Here is a 22351-nt window from a genome sequence, read left to right on the forward strand (position 1 = left end):
ACTAGAGGCCAATAGCACTCCCCAAAGTCATCACAATCAAAAATGTCTCCAGACATTGCTAAATGTTGCCTGGGAGCATAGTCATCCCCAGTTGAGAATCCCTGCTCTGATCCCATCCTCGCAACAACCCTTAAGGCAATGCCTATGGTACTCCCCATTTTACAGATGATCAAACTGAGGTTCAGGGGACAGTGACAGGATGTGCCTAAGGTCACAGAAAAACTGGAGGAGGGGGGACATATTAGGAAGAGAGAAATTCGAGGATGGAGGAGGAGGCAGCTTAACTCCCTCCACATGCAGGAAAAACGTAACGGTTCCAGCCAAACCCGATCCCAACCTTTCCGAGACCCAGAGGCGACTTCACAGCAGAACCTCATTCTGAGTGGAATCGAAGGCCTCGCTGCAGACTGTGTACTTTTAATAATGTTTAAATAAAACATGGGAGCCCGGTGTGATCTCTCTGAGCCTGGCTTGTCAGCCACCCGGGCAAAGCCATAAATAGTTAATAGACGACCACTTACGGCTCTACTTCTGTTAAATCCAGCATCAATTATAGATGGTCCATGAATTATTTATTTGGTGTCACTTTGGGGTATATTTTCCACCTTTAGGGGGAAAAATGAAAAGAATGTGAGGCCTAAAACAGATGAGGGTCTAGATGGAGAGCCTGGTCTCCCTTCTGCATCTGTGAATTTCCCTGGAAAGAGAAAGCCTCCCACCGATGTGATTGAGAGGTCAGAGTGAATCTGGATCTGAGAGGACTCTGCCAGACCACGAGGAGCAAAGCTTGGGGCAGTGATGTGCTCGTAAATGTTTAACAACCGGCTCTCCAGGGCAGATGGAGTCCTGGCTTGTAGCCTCTGCCCATCTCTGTGGTGTAAATCCTCCCCGCCCCCGGGGCTGATTTCACGCTAACAACATGATGTCACTGAACCTGGAATCGGGAAGCCATGCGCAGTAGCACACCATCATATAGCATTTCTACCGTACAGATACGAAAGACATAAATCACTTCAAAAGCATAGATGATAGTCAAATGTCGGTAAGATAGTTAGGAAGCAATGTGTTTTGAGTATGTGTTGCCTTTGTTTTTAATATGATTTATTTAATTGTGAGTTTATGTCATTTAATTTTTAATAATAGTTGTGTTTAACAACTGGCTTGCAGTATTTCTGAAAATTGAGCCGTCAGCTCTTGCAGGCTGGTAGGAGCTGGTTCCAGCATCCCACTGGCTTGGCGTCTCCTGGGGATGAGGTTGCCATGCCCTGGTAAGGAGGCCATGGCAGGAGTCTGAAGGCTCCCAAATCAAATCCCATTGCTCAATGACTGTCTTGTTTTTAAGCAAAATTACTTCATCCTCAGAACCCTGTCATTTTCAGGGTGTCCTTTCCCCTTGGGGATAAAATGGGTACAATGACATTGACTCAGAAAGATGGTTCATACCAAGCTTCTGGCTCTGCCTGTCACATAAACACCCCTGAAGGCAGGCTGGCCCCGCCATCTTTCCCTCTTCTCTACATTCTCTTGTTTTCTGAGAACCTGGCCACATCTGGTAAGGGCCCTAGGAAGCCCAAAGCCAGATTCTGTTGTTTTCATGTTTATTATTGTTTTTACTTGCTTTGTTTTTTGGCCACCCAAAGACCCATGTCTCCAGGTTCTAGGTCAGAACACAGCCCCCTCCCACCCTTGGCCCAGGGCATTCACCAACCCCAGTTAAGGGTTTCTTTTTAAAAAGCTCTCCGTGTTTTTCTCCCGCAAATGGCTAGGAACTTCAGAGCATAAAGATGAATTATTTGGGCTGGGAACTGAAGTATTTAAAAAGGCATTCCGTATGGAGGGCGTTTGGGGCCATGAGCAGGGTGTAAATAACACCTTTTATGTTTCTCCTGACAGGGAGAGAGTTCTCCTAATTACTGCCCCCTTATCTCAGTGTGATCCGGAATGGCCCAACGTGTTCATAAACTCCCTGTTCACAGCCGGCTTCACTCCCCACTCTTAACGGCCTCCTGCATCTTGAAGAGCTGGCAGGGGAAATGGAGGGGTGTTCATGTCACTCTCTTCTTTCCAGGAACCATGGTCTCTTTTCGTATCCCCACAAAGCTTTCTGTACAAAAGAGACTTGGTCCTAAAAGAGACTTAGGACCCGGGGTCACCAGCCCCAGTCACGTTTCTGAAACGGAATTCCTCCAAGCTGTCTTGATCCCATGTGCTGGATGTGCTTGTCTCAATTCGAGAGGTGTTATCATCTAATGAAATGAGTTTCTTTGCGCCTGCCGCTGAGATGAGATATCTTGATAATAAAATCTATTACCGAAAGCCTGCCTGGGAATAATTGGGTCTATTACTCCCCGACGCATGGCTTTGTTTCTGCATTGGAAACAGGCTCTGCAGTAATTAATCAGAATTTAAAGTTGCTAATACCAATTACAAATAATATGTGGAGACTCGAGATGGCAAACAGAAGAGCGGACACTGATCTAGTCCCCGAGACTGCATTAATTGACTTTCGTCACTTTAGACTTGCTGGAAATTAGAGTAACTTAACTCTGTGATGTTAATTACTTAAAAAAAAGAAAAGGGAGGGGGAGATATTGATGGAATGTTGCGGGTGTACATTAAATTATTCAAATAAATCCAATTCAAATTGTTCAGATGAGATTACGCTTCACTTCATTGCATGTCAGAGAGACTGGAGAAGGTTAAGCTTCACAATCGGAAGCACGAGTGTGGTTACAATTAGACATCTTCAGAAGGTCGTGGCCCCCAGGAAATCAAGGGGGCCCCAAATCAGACTCAGTGTTCTGAATCTGTTTCAAAACTGTAATTTGGTTTGAAGGGTAACTCATCTCTTTCTTGGTGCTCTTTTTTTTTTTTTTTTTGGCTGAGCTTAAATAATGAGAAGGCGGAGACCTCAGAATTGAGGACAGACCAAGCAGGGGGAAAGAAAATGATTTTTACTGGGACAATTGGCTGGTTTGGAACTGCAAGCGTACGTATGGGAAAAGATGAGTGAACTGGTTTAAGTTATGGTGGTAAGTGACAGAAACAGAGTTCAAACTGGCCTAAGCAAAGGGGATCTTTTGGGTCCATCTAGTGAAAAAGTCTAGTGACCTCTGATTTCAGGCCCCGTGGAATTCAGGGATTCAAATGATGTCCACAGGCTGAATCCAGTGTGCTGGGGCCAACTGGTACCAGCTCATTGTGTGCATCTCTTCCCAACTCTGTGTTCAGCGACATCGCGTTGGTAGATTGATGTTAGCTATTGAGGAAGGATTTACACCATGGAAGTTGGCAAATGCTGCAAACCAGGGATTTTTTTTTCCCCAGAGCCAATTTTAAACACTTACCAGCACACCACTGGCTGAATTCTTCTCTTTCCATCTCCATTCTCAGGTAGGCATTCCCTTCCCAGTGGCAACAGTCAGGCTGGAAAACGACCAGCTCATCAACCTCAATGATAGAAGGCCCCTTGTACCCAACAGCTCAAACAGAAGTCTGGAAATGGAATCTCACTGATTCTGATTGGCCTGATTTGGGTCACATGCCCACCCCTAAATCAAGCACCAGTGCTAGAAGGATGAAGTCTCAGGTTGTTCTGTTCTGGAGTACATGCTCGGCCTTGAATCCAGGAGTAGAGTCAGCCTCATTCTGCCCACATGGATGGAGAGTAGGGGAAGAAGAGTTCCCCCAAGGAAAAATAAAATGTGGGTACCAGAGGAAGAGGGAATAGATTCCAGGAAAGCCAACCCCCCTGCCCAATGCAGAGGCTGTATCTGTGTGTCTGAGCCTTGCTGGCTTCTCTCTGCTCTGCCCCAGGTCCCTTTTAGGTTTTCTCATCTCCTCAAGGGAGCAGCTCACAGAGGGGTAGGAGCCTCCTTGAAGCCAGGGTCCTAGATTCCAGCCCCAGTTCTGCCTCTAACTGATGGTGTGACCTGGGGCATGCTCTCCCTGTGCTGGACTCACTTTTTCCCTCTGTAAAATGGACCAGATGATCTCCAAGGCTCTTTCTGCTGAGACTCTGGGCAAGTCTAGACCTACTTGGTCAAGGAGCTGCAAGCTTTGGGAGTGTTTCAAAGGGCTGATAAGTCATGGTGGGAGCCTCCTCTGGAATGAGCACATCCCTCTACCCCAAGACCTCTGCACACAGTCGCAGAATCTCAAACCTGAAGGCGTCTAGGCTCTTTCATCTCATCCCATGCCTTCCAGCCTCAGACCGGTGGAAATTCCACGTCTGCTTATGCAGCTGCAGAGTTGAGGAAATCACTACCTCTGTGGGCAGCAACATCCCTGTAGATACCTTCGTCTCTCCAGAGCATTCCAGACTGTTTCTGTACCTACCCCACAGCTGGATTCCAGATGTGTCACTTTATCTCTGAGGATTTGGTTTCAAAGGGCAGAGAGACACCTTCTTGCTTCTCTCACCTAGGAGACAAGGCATTATTCAGAGACTGCCAGGTTTTGCTTTATATTTTTTAAGTATCCAAACCCTCTTTAAAATCCATAGCTGACGTGGATCTGTGGGAAATAGAAGGAGAGCTCTCCATCAGGTCTCCCCTACTCTTACCCCAGCCCCTGAGGCAGCACCACCAAACACAGCTTGATATCCATGGTCTAGACCCAGGCTCAGCAATCTGCAATCTGTGGGCCAAATCTAGCCTGCCTTCTGTTTTTTGTAAATAAAGTTTTATTGGAACACAGTCGCAATTATTTATGTATTGTCTGTGGCTGCTTTCACACTACGGTGGCAGGGATGAGTGTTTGTGACAGAGACCATTTGGCCCATAAGATCTAAAATATTTTACAGAAGAAAAATTGCTTGCTTTTGCCCTAGAACATTGCTTGGCACATGGTAGGCATAAAAAATGGCATGTTGAAGAAAGAACTTGACAAAAAGGGCAAAGAACTGGGAGTAAGGAGACCTAGATGCAGATCTCAGTTCCCTCATTTTCCTTCTGTGTGACTTTATTCGAGACACTCACCTTCTCTGTTATCTTATCAAATGGGGATGTTCGTTATAACTCCCTTGCAGCATTGCGAGGAAGATTTAATGAGAAATGCATTTCAATGTTTACTGCAGTGCTTGGCACAAGGCAAACTCGTTGTCATTGTCATCATCGTCATCATTGTCTTAGTCCTTTCAGGCTGCTATAACAAAGTACCACAGGCTGGGTGGCTTATAAACAACAGAAATTTAGTGCTCATAGTTCTGGAGGCTGGAAGTCCAAGATCAGAGCATCAGCGTGCTCGCATTTTGGCGAGGACCCTCTTCCTTGTTCATAGCTGGCACCTTCTTGCTGTGTCCTCACATGGTGGAAGGGGCTAAGGATCTCTCTGGCCCTTTTTATAGGAGTGCTAATCTCATTCGTGAGGGCTCCACCTACATCACCTGTAAAGGCTCCGCCTACTAGTACCATCACCTTGGGGGTCAGGATTTCAAGATATGGATTTGGAGGAAGGGGGACACAAACATTCAGACTATAACAATTATCATCATCACCTCACCACCATTATCACCACTACCACCATCACCATCATTACTGTTATCATAATCATCATCACCACCATCATCATCATCTTTATCACCATCATTGTCACTACCTCCACAATGTCATCATCATCTCCATTATGCCATCCCCACATCATCATCAACATCACCACTACCACCATCACTACCATCACCATTATTATCCTCATCACCATCGCCACCATGACAACCACCACCACCATCATCATCTTCATCACCATCATTATCACTACCACCACAACCTCATCATCATTGCCGTTACGCCATCCCCACCATCATCAACATCACCACCACCACCATCACTACCATCACCTCATCCTCATCACCATCTTCATCACTGTCAGCACCAAGACCACCACCATCATCATCATTATCATCATCACCACCATCATCATCATCATCATCATCATCATCATCATCATCATCATCATCACCACAAGAGGGATACTCAGAGCAGAGAGCACCGCAGAGCCCCTTCGAGAGCAGGCAAGCTCTGAGCTTCAGAGCAGAGGTGTAAGCCGAGGCCAGTGGTTGGATCATTTCCAGTTTGACAATTCTGGGAATTCTGTCTGCCACATGCTGCATCCCCCCTTATGATCCATTGGTTCGTAGATGTCTCCTTATTTGTGCTCAGTGTCCTGGGCATCAGCTTCATTGGAATTCTCCTCTCTCCCCAGACTTGCCTTGGCTGCATTCCAGGTAAATGACGCGGAGCCCATCCTGTTGCATGTCACCTCTGCCGCCCGCTCGGATAATTAGAATCAACACATTCATTTCCCTAACAGCATTCTCATCTTCCCCCCGAAAAGTTCTCAAATGGAAAAAGAAAGGCAAAACCAAGCTACATCTGTCCTTGTTCAAGCAATTTGCAGCTGTCCACAGCTGACATCCACCCAGCTGGGGGGCAGAGCGAGGCTTCCTGTTTGCTTTTGGTGGGAGACGACGTGGTTGATACTGTTGTTAAAGTCTGGCAGTGGTTTGGACACAAAGCATCCTGCTGGAGGGAGGCTCATCAGCAAACACTCAGGGGGACTCCTCAGGCTCCTGCCTTTGTGAGCTAATTGCGTGGTGGGTGGGGAGAAAAAAAGAAGACTGATGTCACTTCTCAGCAGACAAAAGGAAAAGAACTCAGGAAATAAGATGGTTTTCACTTCTTCCTGAGAACCTGGCAAAATCACCCAAGGTTGTGCCCAGGTAGCAACTGGATATTCTATGCCAGAGATTGGCAAATATTTTCTGTATAGGGCCAGGTACTAAATAGGCTTTGCAGGCCACATCGTCTCTGTCACAAAAACGTCTCTGCCATTGTAGCGCAAAAGCAGCCATAGATAATACATGAATGAATGAGCATCTGTGTTCCAATAAAACTTTATTTACAAAAGCAGGCAGTAGGCCAGATTTGGCCCTCAGGCTGTGGTTTGCCAACTCCTGTTCTAATTGCTATTGGAAGGAAAAGTGGAGTAGGGGACGCACAGCCAAGCTAGATTTAAATCCTGGCTCTAGCCCTTCCAGACTGTATGTCCTGGGCAAGCCACCTGTCTTCTCTGAGTCTCAGTTTCTTCATCTGTAAAATGGGTTATAAGGTCCTCAAGAGATTAAAGGAGTGTCTTGCACCTATTAAATGGTCAATAAATTCTAACTCTCCCTTGTTCCCACCTTCTCATCCCTGCTAAAAATCATAAGGGAGTAACACTGATGAAAGAAGGCTGTGTGAGTACTTTCCAGGTGGCCCCAGCTACGGTGACAGGTTCAGTGACACAGGTATTTTTGTAGCTCATTTGCAAGTCTAGTGGCTCTGAGTTTCCCAAGGCTGGTCCTTCTCTTGTCCATTTCTACCAGTGCCCTCCCACCCCAAGATGCCTCCCCCTGCTCAGCTTACCCCATGGTCATCACAGAGGCAGAACCCCAGGTTCACAAATCAAGATTCTGTGTACACACTTCCGTTGTGAGAGTGAGCGGTTTATGTTGTGGTTTAATATGGGGCCATCATTAAGGACTGTGTCTGCAAGTCAAAGACACTGGGTTTCAAATCTAAGGATTACGTTTGCCTTGTCACTGGTGTGATTTTTGGACAGGGTCGTAGGGACAATTCAGACTTTTGTGAGATGATCCATATAGTTAAGTTTCATTTAACCAGAAGGGAAAAAAAAAGATTGCTCTTCATAGGAAAAGTGTAAACAGAACCGTGATTTATGATTCATGGTCTTATTTATTTTCTATTGTGGATGTCAGCTGGCGTTTGATTTTAAGTTGGGTTATATATAGTTTGTATTTACTTGTTGTTGTTGCTTTTATGATTATTATTTCTATAACAGTCTATCATGTATGCCAGGCCTAAGCATGTTTTATGCCTTCTGTCATTTAATTCTCCCAAATTCCCTGTGACCTACCACTTTGTTTTTCCAAGTGTGATTCGCAGACCAACAGCCTTGGCTGCAGAAATGCAGAATCTCAGACCCTGCCCCACACCTCTGAGTCACAACCTGCATTTTATTTATTTATTTTTTTAATTTTTTGTGAGGAAGATCGGCCCTGAGCTAACATTTGCCAGTCCTCCTCTTTTTTGCTGGGGAAGACTGGCCCTGGGCTAACATCCGTGCCCATCTTCCTCTACTTTATATGGGATGCCGCCACAGCATGGCCTGACAAGCGGTGCGCCCAGGATCCGAACCGGTGAACCCTGGGCCACTGCAGCGGAATGCGCGCCCAACCACTTGCGCCACCTGGCCAGCACATGACCTGCATTTTAATAAGACCCTCAGGTGATTCGTATGGGTATGAGGACCCTGATGTAGATACTTCCTCGCGACTGTATTATGGATGAGGAGACAGAGGCTGAGACAGGGCTTTTTCCATCCAGACTCAAACTACACAGTCTGCTACCTAATTTAGCTTATGGTTCCTGCCTCTGTGTTGGTGATTTGGTTATTGTGCTTCTGTGTCTTTTTCCCCAACTACACCATCTACTTCCTATCGTTAGGCATCACTTTCTTCTTAACCCTTCCATTGTGGGGCTGAAAGATTAACCACACACCCAGTAGGTGTTCAGATATCTCCTGCCTGAGTGACTCCGTGAAATATTTGCATATGCAGAACTGAGAGCCTGCTATTAAAAGAAAGGGATGGTGGCTGTCAGTACCACTCAGTGGGGTTTCCTGGACACATCTGCCCCTCGGTGCTTTGGGTCTTTAGAATATAGAATAATAACACCTCTTAGAATGTCAGAACCGTAGAAACCTTGGACGTAGAAGCACAGAACCCATGGGCTCTTGGCAACTTGGCATTGCTCCGGTTTTCTCCCTCGGGTGATGGTTTCAGCAGACAGGACAGGTGAAGTACAACAGTTTCCCAGACATTTAGATGATTTTCCACCTCACTACAACATGCTTGAATCCCCCAGAATGGTGGTGTCCAATGTGGCAGCCACCAGCCTCATGGTGCTATTTAAATTTAGGTTAATTAAAATTAAATACAATAGGAAATTCAGTTGCTCCATTGCACTGGCCACATACCAAGTGCTCAGTAGCCACCCGTGACAGCAGGAATAATCTCAAACAGGCATAATTGCTTTGTGTGTAGTGCGAATTCTTCCCCTTTGTTTCCATCTTATTCACAATTCCCTCCCAAATTTCTCCCCAGGGTGGAGCCCACCAGGACACAAGCCACTTCACTTCATTTTCAATCTCTTTTTACACAAGTATGGCTTTTCTCATGATATTGCCATAAGGAGGGGACTTGTTTGTGGAGCAGCCAAGAGTAGCACATGCTCAGTGGGGCCTCATTTGGGCCCTCAGATCCTCTAGGTTAAACCCCATTGATGCCCTAGGCCACCCTAGTCTTGCGACGGCAAGGACACAAACATTGTCACCTACTCTCTGTATGTCATCCATTTTTTCACAAGCTACCACTGACCTGCATTTTTTGAAAAAATCAATTTACTAGCTGAACTCTTTTATGTCTGCCAGTTAACCTTTGTACCTTTCCCTTCCCTAACATAACAGCACTTCCTAATTACCAGCATGGCTACTCAACATTTAGACCCACGGAATCTCAGCATTTGGAAAGAGCATCCTAGAACTGTGATGTATAAGACCTTAGAATCTTCAAGCCAGAAAATCTTGGGACTTACAGAATCTTGAATCATTAGACATACATAATATTAAAGTCTTATTAGGTTGAGCCGTATGAATTTTCCATTTGCACAGTTGAAAATGGTTGAATATAGTTGATTTCTTGTGGCTCAACCTAATAGGAGTATTGAATATTGAAATCCATACATTCTTAGAATCGTTAGCTCCTAATGCTACAGAATTTTTTAACCTTAGGATTCTAGAACACAGGCCAATAACTTGTTTTGCCAAGGGCCAGAAAGTAAGTATTTTCAGCATTGCGGACCACAGCGTCTCTCTGTCTCAACCTCTGAACTCTGAAAGCAACTGTAGGCAATTCATTAATGAATGAATGTGGTTGTGTTCCAATAAAACTTTATTTACAAAAACAGGCACAGGCCAGATTTGACCCATGGGCCATAGTCGCATACCCCTGTTTTGGAACGTAAAAGCTGAAAGAATATCATCAAGCACTTGAATTTGCATAGGAAATTCACAGACCCACTTTCGGGGGTTCCGAAGGGCCATGCAAACGTGGTGCTATTTTAGGGACCGTTTTGCCTGCTTCAGACCACTGTCTCTCCCAGGACGGCGTCCGGCCTCCAGAGAGGTTATGAGGGGCGGAAAGAGCCTCTGGGGGCTGTTACTAACGTGCTGCCTGGCACTGGGAGAGAGCCAAAGAGCCATGTCCTTGAACTGAAGAAAAACGGTGAGAAGCCGTTGGAAGCAGCCCCTGGCTTTCGCAGTGCTGCCCCCGTGGGCCGAGCCCCTCCGTGAGAAGCGGGAGATGCTCCTGAGTGCCCAGGAGGGCAGGATTGATGGCCCTGGCAAGGGCCGGGGGGCCCCAGCTGCCCGGTGGATTTGATGAGGCTGTTCATCCGAGAGGCACGGGCGACCGGGCCGTAACCTTGAGATGCGGAGGGAGAAGAGAGAGAGCACATCGCTTACCCGTGGTTTTCCTTTCCTGCTGGGTCAATAAATGAATAAATGGACCATGAGTGGCCAAGTGTCTGATGTAATTTTAGACTCCATCAAAAGGAAGATCACAAAACTGTATGGAGGGAGCGTCCACGTCTTTATGTTCTGCCACCGGGAGCCCAGGCTGGTGATTGTGACAGTCTGAGAGCATCGGCAAGGAGGGTGGGGGCACTCTGGGAACCACCGTTGGCTGCCTGTCTGCTCTGTGGCAGACGCTTTCCACGCGCCGTCTAATTAAATCTGCACTTTCAACCTTATGAGCGAGGTAATGTTTTTATCTCTATTTTACACATTTTTACAAAGAGGTTTAAAAAAGGTGAGGCGACTTCCCCAAGGCTAGACAGCTAGGAGAGACTGGCACCGGGATACGAAGTCAGTCTCTTGGACTCCAAAACCGATGCTCTCAATCACAATGCTGGTGTTTCTCAAACCGCTCATGCACACAGATCACCCGGGGATGTTGTGAAAATGCGGATTCTGAGTCAGCAGGTCTGGGACAAAGCCTGAGAGTTGGCATTTCTAACCAGCAACCAGGGGATGTTGATGCTGCTCGCCCCAGGAACTCACTTTAGAGTAGCTGGCACGACCTCCTACTTTCCCCGTATTCCAGACCCCCTGAAGTCTGGGAGGGGGTGGCTTATGTTTTTAAGATGAGGTGGCACAGCAGGAAGTGGTTTGTTCAGGATTCAGATTTATATCCTTCTGATCCAGGGTCTGTGTCTTTTCCACAATAATGTCTACCACCTACCCTTGTGCCTTTAGCGTAGCTCTCATCTAGGGTCGACTTTGCCCCTCATGGAGTATTTGCAATATCTGGAGATATTTTTGGGTGGCACACCTTGGGGGTGGGGTGCTGCTGGTATCTGGTGGGTAGAGGCCAGGGATGCTACCAAATATCTTACAATGCACAGAACTGCCACCTCCCCCCGAGCCCCAACAAAGAATTATCTAACCCCAAATGCCAACAATGCTAAAGTTGAGAAACCTTGCTTTTCGGCTCAGTGTTCTTCGGTCCAGAAAATAAAAATCCACCGAGAACCCCTCTTCAGAGGGCATGTAGTGCCCTTGAATTAGAGGAACTAGTAAGCAGTTGAAACCATCCCACAAAAATGTGGCATGAATAAGTGAGACTCATACTTACCAGAAAAGTCCATTTCCCAATCCATAGGTGGAACTTTCCACTACTCTGAGACAAGGCCAGGGTGTTCATGTCTCTGTAACATCTCTTACCTCAGCAGATGGAAGCCAATCAAGTCTGGAAATCATTGTCTTAATCTCCGGTCATTATCACGCCTGGCCGCACGCTGTTTATTGGCGTCTTTTGCTGTTTATGTCGCACGCACTGTTTTCTCTGACAATGACTCCCGCCTCCACCCACTTCCCAGCCAGACGGCATTGACTCTGGTCCAAACGTGGGGAGGCCAGGATCTGGCATTGATTGCCAATACCAATAGCTCTGGTCCATGTCCTCCTGCAGCAATTTTTGGGGGTCGTATCTAATGACACAAGACTATTGATGAGGTTGGTTTACCTGGGAGAGATGTCCCCCCTGCTCCCTCGAGTTCATTCATGATGGTTCTTTGGCTTGTGGGGAATTCTGGCTGGGGCTTCAGTTGTTATGAGGTGATCAGATGTGCCTGAAAAGGGAAGCGGATCTCCAGAGAGGGAAGAAGCAGTGTGATAAATGATGATCTTGCGTACATGCAGCTCTTCACAGTTTACGGAGCACTTGAACGTGATCTGAGCTTCACAACGTTCTGTACTGATGATCGGGAGGGAACTGATGCCTATTGTAGAGTTGAGGGCGCAGACTCTAGGATGTGCTAGTTGGTGCCTGGGGTATCGAAGCAGATGTGAGGCCCATTTCCAGGTCTTGAGTCTGGTGCAGTTCTCAATCTCAACCCTGTGCTCTCTTCTTGTTTGTGCCTACCTGGCGTCACTGTTGGGACGCTGTCATTTTTGTCACTGCTGACCTGGATGAGTATGCAAGGGGTGATATTCTGACTCCTGTATTCATAGGCAATGTCTGCAGTCCCCAGCCAGCTCTCTCCTGGGATGCTCTGGATGCATGTGGATGCAAGCACGGATGAGGCCTGACCTGAGCAGGGGGAGTTGGCACATTGACGATAATGATTTTATCTAATTCTCGGGCATGGTCGCATGACTTGTGACTGGCAGTGAGGAAGTGGGACCAAGTGTGAGCATGTTTTGGTGGAGAGGGGCAGGGAGGGTTTGGGGGACCATGTTTGAGGCCTTAAAATAGTGTGGCGAGTGGGATGCAGGGTTGAGAGTACCAGATGCCTAAATGAGGAGGGTGAGAGGGCCAGGGGAGACGGGGTGAGGGTGAAGAAGTATCAGAATAGAGGAGACCCTGTGAACTTGGCACGTTTCCCCAGCTGTCACCGCGTGGTTCTGAGAACAGAAGAAAGGGTTGTGTATTGAACACCTGCTACGTTTTATGCAGCGAGTCGAGCACTTTCCACCCATGAATCCTCATCTAGTCCTGCAGCATGGTGATGCTGCCATCGTTCCCACTTTACAGATGAGGAAACTGAGGGCCAGGTAGGTGGTAGACAAGACTGTCCCGGGGTCACGCTGTAAGTGGTGGAACTGGGCAGCCCATGTCTGCGTGATTGGAGACCACGGTGGTAAAACCTGCTACATATCACCCACGTCAAGCATTAGAGCTGGGAGACTTTAAAGATGAAATATTTATGTGGGGATTCTAAGTTCCAGGTCCTGCACTAGGCTCTTAGGATGTAAGGCTGAGTTTAGTCTTACTCATAAGGAGCTCAACAGAGCAAAAAATTAGAAATTGGAAAATAATTACAATCTGATAGAGTATGGGCTTATCCCAGTGACTTGTACAAATGCTAAGGGTGCAGAGATGAAAGGGGCTAATTCTACCCAGGGCAGCCAGAGAGGGCATCATGGAGGAGGCCACTGTGGAATGGGTCTTGAAGGATGAGCAGAAGTTTACTTGTCAGAGCAGGGAAGGGCATTCCAGGTGGAGGAATGGTAGCTGCAAAGGCACAGGGGTGTGAAACAACATGGCATATTTAGGAGCTGGTGAAGGCTATCGGAATTACTGGTGTGTGGAGTACAGGGTGTGGGCAGTGGAAAGAGAAGCACCTCAGAGGATGGTTTGGGAGAGAGACTGTGAAGGGCTCGATTCTTCCTTGGATGCTTTATGGAATGCGGATTGGAGAGGAGGCTGGATCCAAGAGAGGAACCAGTTTAAGACTACGAGAACCCTTAGGAGGTGCTGATGAAGATTAAATTTATGATAAGGGAATAGAGAGCAGGAGAAAGGTGCAAGAGATGAGCCACTGTACTGATGAGGTTCTTGAGCCCAGAGAAGGGAGCCAGGGTAGGTAATAACTAACTTCTTCAGATGCAAAACCCAGTGGCCACCTGAGAAGTTTCGAAGTCCAGTGTCCCTGTTTCTGCAATCACATGGGCTAGTGGGCTGAGAAGAAATATGAGCTTCATTTCCATTTAAATTGAAATAAGACATGTCAAAGGTGGCTTGATAATTAGCGCCTGGAACAATGACCCTCTGATGCGGGAAGCGTAGCATGGGAACATGTGGCAGAGATAATTTTTGCATTTGGGACTTAATTATGTTGATATAATTATTCCTCTGTCAGGAAAATTGGGTGGCACAGATCTGTCATATATGCGTTTGAGCAGAAAAACGAAAAGCCTTTTTTCTTTTTTTCAGGAAGCACTTGTGTGGGTGACTCTGGGAAGTCAGGAGTGGGGGGTTTGGAGTTCTCCCCAGGTCAGGACATCTATCTGCAGCTGGTGGCTTTGTGAGAGCCCTGCAGGTGTCAACCTTGAGAGGGGTGGACCCCAGTGACCCACCTTCTTGGCCCCTTTCTGAAGATGCTGCATCAGAAGTCACAGGCCGGGGGCAGTTTTAGGGCTGGGAAAGCTATGAGCTCTGAATAGCTAGAGCTGTAGAAACTTTAGAGAGCTGTTTTTTTTTTTTTAATTTTATTTGCAAACCTTGTGACTCAGACTCATGGCAGAGTTGCATACGGTGCCTGGAAGCCTGATCACCTTCCCTTGGCTGTTTCCATCCCACTGGCCGGAGAGAGCCTCGGCCACATCCCCTTCTGTGTGTAAGGGGCTTTTGCCTGCTCGAGGAGTCTGTGCCCTCCACCACTCCCTACTCGTTTTGGGGAACTTGGGACCCCAAGAATCAAGTACAGAGCCCCCTCCTCACCATTGGAGCCCCAGTCCGTGGCACCCTTGTTGCTCAAGTAGCTGGAGCCAGTGTTTAGGCAAAAATGGCTTCTCCAATGTGGATGAAACGGAGAATGAAAGAGGAGTGCACTTCTAACAGGGAGATGACCCGGGTAGGAAAGGCCCGGGTTCTAGTTCTGCCTCTGCCACCCAGTGGCCCAGCATCCTTGGCCAAGTGGCTTCCTGCTCTGATGGTAGATGGTGTGTGTGCCCACAGACGTATATGTGATGTGTGAATGCGCATAGCAAATAACGCACATCTTCAACTTTCCGCAGGCCAAATCTTTATCATCTAGATTTTGAGCAGCCCAAACTGCCTAAAATGTTAACTTTCCAGAAAACTAGAAAGGCCTTCAGGCGCTAGCTGGGGGCATTTTAAAACAGTCAGCTTGAAAAATGAGAAAGGAAAGGAAAGAATGTGAGCAGGCATCTGGAGCCCCGAGCTCTTCTGCCTTAAGAGACTGGAGAATCCTAGCAGGGCACACTGGAGGGGTTGGGTAGGGGTTCCAGGGTCTCCTGCTCATCTGCATGGCTAACTTCATTCTGCCTTTAATATAAAACCGTGTTACCTGTATGTGTGTCAAATAGACGTGTCTATATACACATGCAGAAATGAACACAGGATGTAAATACACCAACATCATTCAGAGAGGTTGTCTCCGAGTCACAGACTTAAGGGAGATTTTTATTGTTTTTTTTTTCCACTTTCTTTATTTTCTAACTTCTCTATAGTGAACCCTATTAGAACCAGAAAAGAAAAATAGTGGTGTTTAAAAGAAAAATAAAAGATCACATGGTGTTATACTAGTGTGCCAGGGCTGCCGTAACAAGGGACCATAAACTAGGTGGCTTGGAAAAACAGAAATTTACTGTCTTATTGTTCTGGAGGACAGAAGTCTGAAATCAAGGTGTCGGCAGGGCCACACTCCTCTGAAGGCACTAGAGAAGGAGCTGTTCCCTGCGTTGCTCCGAGCTTCTGGTGGTTTGCAGGCAATCTTTGATGTTCCTTGGCTTGTAGATGTGTCACTCCAGTCCCCTGGATGGAGCCTGGGTGAGCCCAGGTGATTTTGTGCTCTGTACCAGTAATTCTCCTGTTTGCCCTCAGATCCATTCCTGCCCCTTATCTGCTCTGCTCTAAATTGAAGGAAACTGTGTTTCCTAGTTTGCCTCCTGGTGGGTTCAGCCAATGAGAGGCAGTGATGGACAGTTGAAAGACAGGAGGACGAGAGAAGCCAGGGTATTTCTCCCTCCCTTGCACCGCCTTGAGGGGCATCTCTAGCAGCAGCTGAGCCTCTGGAATTCCAGATCCCATTAGGGACTCCCATCCTCCCTGGGGGCACTTTCACTCCCATTGGATGGCCCAACTTCTCTGCTTTTCCTTCCAGCCCTACGTAGGCAGCGCCTTCCTTCTCCTGCTGATCTCTTTTGACTTCTCATCTTTTCCATCACCTGGATAACCAATTCCCTGTATTAAATTCCTTTGGTTGAATGATCTAGAGTGATTTCTATTTTCCTGACGGATACAGGCTCCTTCGAGGCATTGTATTAAATCCTTGCGGCTTCAACAAAAAAGCATTAGGTTCGTAGGCTTCGTTTTCTGAAAAATGAGGCTGTCCTCGCTCTACAATACCTGCCGGTGTCATATTTTCAGAGTCTTTACTTAGAAAGAAGGAAATGGGAGCATTTATTATGTATCAAGTATGTGCCACTGTGTTAGGTATACCAGATGCACGCAGTTTTACATGATTGTGTTTGTTCCTCACGACAACCTTTTATCAGGGAATAATGCTGTCGTGTTAAGAGAAGAGGAACTGAGAGGAGGAGAGGATTGGTAATGCTTCAAAATTCACACAGGTGCTTCGGGGTCTTCCTGTTCCAAAGCCTGTGTTTCCCCTGCTGCTCCCATGTTCTTAGCAGTTTGCATCTCCCCCATCCCCACCCACCAGGGTCTCTCCATAAGTGATGGGTCTCAGTTTTGCTCAGTTCCACAGAGAACCCTCCTCCCCCGTGCAAACTAACCAGCTCATATAAACATCTTCTTAGGGGATTCACGAGGCGCCTCCAGAAGGACTGAGGTCATTTAAAGTGTGGCAGAGTTGGGAGTTCCGGCCGATGCTGGTAGATGGAGCACAGGGATGAAGCACAGAGCTTCGTGGTTCAGAGAATGGACTCTGGCCCCAGATCGTCTGGGTCTGATCCATTAGCCGTACCTGCCGTGGGTGAAGAAAAGGATGGAGGGAATTTCCAAGTATTACTGACCCTCTGGAAATGGGCAGGCCTGAGCTTGAATCCGTCTGTCACTTTCTAGCTGTGTGACTTCGGGATCTTGGATGAGTCTCTCTGTGTCTATTACCACATCATAAAAATAGAAGGAGACAATTAGTTTGCAGGATGCTTATGAAGAAAGGACCTTGTGCAGTGATGGATGACCCTTCTCCCCAGTCCCTCTTGCTGCTGGAGGTTGGGCTCTTTTCAGTCTTCAATAAGAGAATCTGATGCATACTTTCGGGTTTTCCAATGGGCACCCCAGCTCTTCCCTTTTCCCAAATGAGACTGAACCCTGCTAGTGCTTGCTCCATTGCCGATATGGCCTTGGAGCTCTCGCCAGGACACAATTCACAGGGCTGTTATTTTCCCCCAACCTTGTTTCTCCCAGGCAAGTGACCTTGGCCAATTGGAATGAAACAATGGCAGTTCCTCATAATTTCTCTTTTGAGGAAGACTCCTCCCACTTCGGGAGACACAGATATCCTTGAATGAAGCAGGAGTAGTCAGCGGCAAAGGGGCAGTTGTGTGCTGCGGTCGAGACCTGGGTCTAACTCTAGATTGGCATGTTCTGGTACACGTGCTTGGGCAAGTGGCTTACCCTTGCAGAGGCTCAGCCTGCTCCTCTATAAATGGGGATAACGAGGCTGCTGCGAGAGACACCGAGCAGGGGGAGCAGGGGCCTGTTCTTTGTACAGTAGAGAGAAATAAAGTCCTATGTTGTTTAACTTTCTGATAATAAAAGTAATTCATATTCTTTGTAGACTATCTGGAAAAATATAAAATGGAAAATAAAAATCACCTGTATCTCACCACACAGAGATAATAACTCTTTCACTACTCTGTTGTAATATTCTCAAGTTACTGGCTATGTGTTTATATCATCTTTGACCCTGAGGGTTCTTATAAAGATTACGTGAGATAAGGTATTTCAAACATTTAGCAGAGTGTCTGCCCATGTGAGAAATATGAATAAATATATCCATTTATTAATTAATTCAACAAGTATTCATTATGTATGTGGTATATGTCAGACTAGGAATATTTGTGTGTGTCTATATATGCACATGTGCACACACATTCACACATATACATAATTATATGTGTGTGTGTATAATTTTTTTTTAGCACCAAGCTCTGTAACATGAAGTTTCTATTTATCTTTACAGCATCAGAAGAAAATAACAAGATCGATTTTCATCAAGTTTCCAGGGGTGTTTTGAGATAGTTTGAGCTATAATATAAACTACGTGAAATTAACTTTCAGAGGTCTTGGGGGGCATCTTGAAAGGTTAGAGAGACGACCTCCAGAGGTGCAGAGGCTGACATATGAGAGTGCTGTGTGTTTGCAGACAGGAGAGTGTCCTCTGAAGACTGAGATGCCCTGAGCAGAGAAAACAAAAAATGGTTTTAAATATTAGCCTCTAATGGAACATCATAAGAGGAGATGTTTAATTGCAGCCAGTAATTATCATATGAACTGCTCCCCACAGGGCAGCCCTGTGGGACATGCTCCAGGGCAGGTAGCTTGGGGTTTAACGAGGGTCAATGATTCTCTTAAGCAGTGCTGGGGAGGCTAACAAGCCTACATACTATACTATTGTGTTTATTTCTGCATGCATGGTGTATATTATGTGTGCATTAGTGAGTGTGTGCAATACCATTGCCCCTCCTTCATTCACCACCTAGAGTCATGCAATAACACCATTCATTCAATCCCAGAATATATATCGAGTGCCTGCTGTGTTCTAGACACAGAGAATACAGATGGATCAGGTCGCTCCAAGAATGTCAGCTTCCTGGAAGTTAGGACTTGATCTGTCTATATCACCTGTGCCTAGATCAGTGCTGCTACATGGTAGGTGCTCAATAAATGTTTATTGAATGAGTGAATGAGTGGTATATGAATATATATATAATGTGTAATATCTATATTAGTATGTTGTGTGTCTCTTACAATGTGTATATCACTATATTCTAGCTATAGATTAATATGGGCATATGGTATATTTATTAGTGGGTTTCTGCTATATGCATCTTACTATCTAAATAGTTTCATATCCTATTTTTTTCTCATCTTCTTCATGCTCCAAGTCTCCAAAGAGGGATAATAACAGAGAAGACCAGGCTCATACCTGGCCTCAAAACACACCCCGTCTGCGTGTAGCAGTCCTAATCCAATCCTGAGCATCGTTAGTCAGATGTCACGGAGGGTGGAAGGAGGCCCGACTCCCGGGCCTGAGATGGGGTGCCTCCCTCGTGCCCCCTTCTTCTTGTGCACCCCCTCCATGTCTCAAGCGGTCTCTGGCTGCGGCCTTGTTTTGTCGGCCCCAGGCAGACTGGGGCACTGCCTTCATTTCGCCTAATGACTTGGTCTCTGCAATCAACAGACTCTGTTTGGTTTTCAAGTTGAAGCAGGAAAGGCTTGCTGATTGCTGATTACACAGACTCTCAATTTCCCAAATCTGTCTTCTTGGAGTATTCCCACTGATGCGAGTTCCCTGGCAGATGGAGGATGGGGCGTGGAGGGCAAGGGAGCACAGTGGAGCGTGGGACGCAGTGGTGGGTCCCCTAAACCCCGTCCTTGGTCCGCGCACCCTCATCCATCTGTGGTTTCCTTGCTCTCAGCTCTCCTTGCTCTGTCCAGCTAACTCATCCCGTATGCTGTCCTTTCTTTCCCCTCATGTCTTTCCTCTGCAGGAGAGTGAAAAAGTTTTGGACCAGAGTCCTGCATTTCAGTCTCCTTATTCCCTGTGTGACCTTGGCAAACCTCCTCAGTGACATGGGGCCACCCACCCAATTGCTTTTCATTCCCTCTGGGAATTAAATGACAGTAATGCCACCATTGGCCAACAGCCCTGTGAAGGAGGGGCTCCTACTGCCCCCTTTGTACCTATGGAGGTCAGAAAGGTTGAGTAACTTGCTGAAGGTCACACAGCCAGTGAGCAGTAGAGCTGAAATTCGAACTCAGGCATCTTGGCTCCAGAACCTACTTCCACTTTCATGATATTATGGATTTAGCCGTCTCAGGTCCCCATTTCCTCTGCCCACGTGCTTAGTCCCAGCCCAGAGCCTCCCAGCCCTGAGACACAGCACCTGTCCCATCCCTGTCCTCCACCCAGGAGGCTCCATGAGGGTTGAGACTTCAGGTCCTAGCTGCTCCCTCTGCATGACACTGACACAGGCAGAGTTCACCCAGGCACAACTGGCAGGGGACGTCTGTGCTCTTTTCTCAACTCTCACCACCTGTGGCCCAAAGAGCTCTCTCTCCTGAGACCCAGTCCTGGATGCCCGTCTCAGCTTTGTGGTCTCCCAGCCGTGTGACCTCAGAGAGGTCATTGTGCTGCTCTGGTCTTTAGTTTCCACGTTCCTAAAATGAACATTCACCACATGCCCAAGATGGCCCAGACGTGGACTTCGGATAGCATCTTCGTGTCCTATGAAGACACAGGTGTCGCATCTCCCCAGAGAAGGTGGCCGGTTCCAGTGATGCCGTCCTCCCCGCCCACTAGGAGGGAGCTGAGCCTGGCAAATGCTCCTGTAAGACGCTGGGATTTTGCACCCAGCCCTTTTCCAGGTGGCTTTACGAGCTGACATGCTGGCGTCCTGGGGCGAGCACCCCGTCGCCATCCTGTGGTGTGTGTTATTTCCTCTGACAGCCCACTGGCCTCCTGCCCAGGGGGGCCCCTGCCTCGGCTCGTCTTTCACCTTGTCAGCACCAAGATGGGGATTTCACAGCTGGCAGCTCCAGTCAGCTACAAGGCTCTGCCAGCCCCCTGTACACCCACCACTGCCTCTCTCCACGCCGCCCCTTCTCTCATCAGCTCAGCTTGGCCTTGGGGCTTTCTCAGTCTTTGCCTTCTCTCTCTCGAATTGGAAAAGACTCAAAATCAGTTGAAAGGCACAGACTTACAATACCGTGAATGGACAAGTGAGTCTGCCAAGGAAAGCTGAGTATGTCCCTATAATGGGAAGCATCCCTGGCTTTCACTGGCTTTCATTAAGGTGTGCACATGTACCCCAGAAAGATTGCTGGCCTGGGAGCAGGACAGACCAGGGTTCGCATCCGGGCTCTGCTCCTTATTGCCCTGAGTGACTTCGCTGGCCTCAGTTTCCCCATCTATGAAAAATAAAGAGAACCGATCCCAGGCTCAGAGAAGGGCTGTGAACTGTTCAAGGCCACACAGCGACTGAGTTAAATGAGGAGCTGAGAATTGCACTTAGGTCTGACCCTAAATCCTTACATTTTCACCCTTTCACACTCTCATCATTTGGTATATATATGTTCCTTAAAACCACAGTCAAAAAATAAACTTTACGTAATTAGAACAGCTTAAAAGACAAATCCTAGCCAATCCCCTCTTCACCGCCATCCATAAATATTCTCAACTCTCCAAGTGTTTTTCCAGGTGTGTGTGTGTCATTTGCATATAGATATGGGCATGATAGTTCTCTGTTCTATTCCATTTGCTTAACAGGATTTCACAGAAGCATTCCACTTTGCCACAATCCTTATTTCTAATGTTAATGTCTGCCTAACAGCATCAAAGTGACAGGCTGTGATGTCCCCAGCCGTACCCGATTGTTGGGTGATGAGGCAGCTTTCAGGTTCTCGGTGTCATCAATAGCACTGCTCCAAGCATCCTCGGGAACAGAGCCTTGCCCTGCCTTTTGATTGATTCCCTGTAGGATTATTTCCCTGAAGACAGGATTCCAGGTTTAACTTAGGGTTTCTCAGACTGGGCTCTGTTGACACTTGGGCGAGGTAATTCTTTATGGTGGGGGCTGTCCAGTGCATTGTAGGATGCTGCCAGTATCCTTGGCCTCTACCCCACTAGATGCTCAGCACAGTGCTCACTAAACACTCAACACAGTGCTGGGCACAGAAAGGTCTCAGTAAATGCCAGTGGTGTTTGCCTGCTCTGCAGGGAGCCTTGCTGGGTTGTCTATCTTTGCCTTTGCCGCCTTTGAGGACAGGAGTCGTTGGGGGAGTCGGGGTGACAGAGTTGAAAGGGAACCATTCTTGTTCTGCCCTCCCCCCCAACCTCCCACTCCAGATCCATCCCTGGGGTAGACTCAGTTTCCGGAACCAGCCTCTGTGACTGTTCTGGGAAACATGAATTGGTTCGTGCATTTACTCATCCATCCAAGGTGTACGGGTGCCCACTCTGCACGAGGCAGCTGGTGGTGCGAGTTCAGAGCGTGGCTCTGGGGTCGGGCAGAC

The 22351-nt window shown here is 47.3% G+C and overlaps 1 protein-coding gene across 1 annotated transcript in view; it reads left to right on the plus strand.

Annotated features, from left to right (window-relative positions):
• Positions 1-22351, plus strand: part of MYO18B (myosin XVIIIB) — a 230162-nt gene that overhangs the window by 174028 nt on the left and 33783 nt on the right. The window lies entirely within an intron of this gene.

The sequence above is a fragment of the Diceros bicornis genome, chromosome 35 (assembly GCF_020826845.1).
Source record: "Diceros bicornis minor isolate mBicDic1 chromosome 35, mDicBic1.mat.cur, whole genome shotgun sequence".
Taxonomy (NCBI): Eukaryota; Metazoa; Chordata; class Mammalia; order Perissodactyla; family Rhinocerotidae; genus Diceros; species Diceros bicornis.